Source organism: Echinops telfairi, unplaced genomic scaffold (assembly GCF_000313985.2).
Source record: "Echinops telfairi isolate 266 unplaced genomic scaffold, ASM31398v2 ScPeMD7_9;HRSCAF=40, whole genome shotgun sequence".
Lineage (NCBI taxonomy): Eukaryota > Metazoa > Chordata > Mammalia > Afrosoricida > Tenrecidae > Echinops > Echinops telfairi.
Window position 1 is genome coordinate 68802349 of NW_022103906.1, and position 962 is coordinate 68803310.

General features: G+C 39.8%; 1 pseudogene; it reads left to right on the top strand.

The window, feature by feature from the left end:
* The first annotated feature begins 86 nt into the window (after positions 1-86).
* Positions 87-733, top strand: LOC101649012 (annotated as a pseudogene).
* The last annotated feature ends 229 nt before the right edge of the window (positions 734-962 follow it).

Sequence of the window (962 nt, forward strand, 5' to 3'; positions counted from 1 at the left end):
TAAAGCATATGAAGGTAACCAAGGAGCCAGAGAATCTTTCCCTAGAACCAGCACTCTGAATTCAGACTTCTAGACCCCAAAACAAAATGAGTGATGGGTTGGCCCTGAGGAAAAGCACGGTCTATGTATCCAACCTTCACTTTTCCCTGACACCCGCCCCCACGCCCCGCAAAATAGACTTATACCAGATGTTTTCCAAACATGACAAAGTTGTAATGATTACTATAGTGAAAGGTAAAGATACCAGGAAGAGTAAAGGGGTTGCGTTTACTGAATATCTGGGTAAAGAATCTGCACAAAATTGTGTCAGAGCAATAAACAATAACAGTTCGTTGGCAGAGTGATAAAAGCAAGTGTTGCTGTTAATAATGGAAAAGCAGCCCAGTGCATCAAATGCAACACTACTTTGATAAATCCAACTGCTATGAATTATGGGAGAAATGGTCACTGAAGTAATGCTTGTCCTAAAAATATTCTGGGAGGATGTGAACCATCCAAAGAAGAAGGAGAAAAAGAAAATCTCTGAACCAGAAGAACAAATTGAGAAAGAGATGAAAGAGAAAACTCGGCCCTTGACGTCTCAGTCAAGCCATCGCTTTAAAGCGAATGTAAATGGAGGATGGAAAAAGATAGAAACCCAGCACAGGGATTTTTATCAACAGCAGATGATTTGAGGTGTCCACAGATCAAGAAAATGACATATTTTAGTGATAAGGAGAAATGTAGTAACTAAAAGTATTATTTATTCCATAAATACCATGAAAAATGTTTCAAAATCTTGGAGGACAAATTTCAGTTGCAGTCTAAAGATTGCTTTTAGAACTTTCAGCATAAGAATGCATGTTACTCCCAATCCCAACTATGTGGACAGCTTCCCCTCCCCGCAGATGAATTTATTTCAGAAGACAGCACTGAATCTGCAGCTCTGGGAGAGGGACATGTTTGATCAGAGCACACAGGAG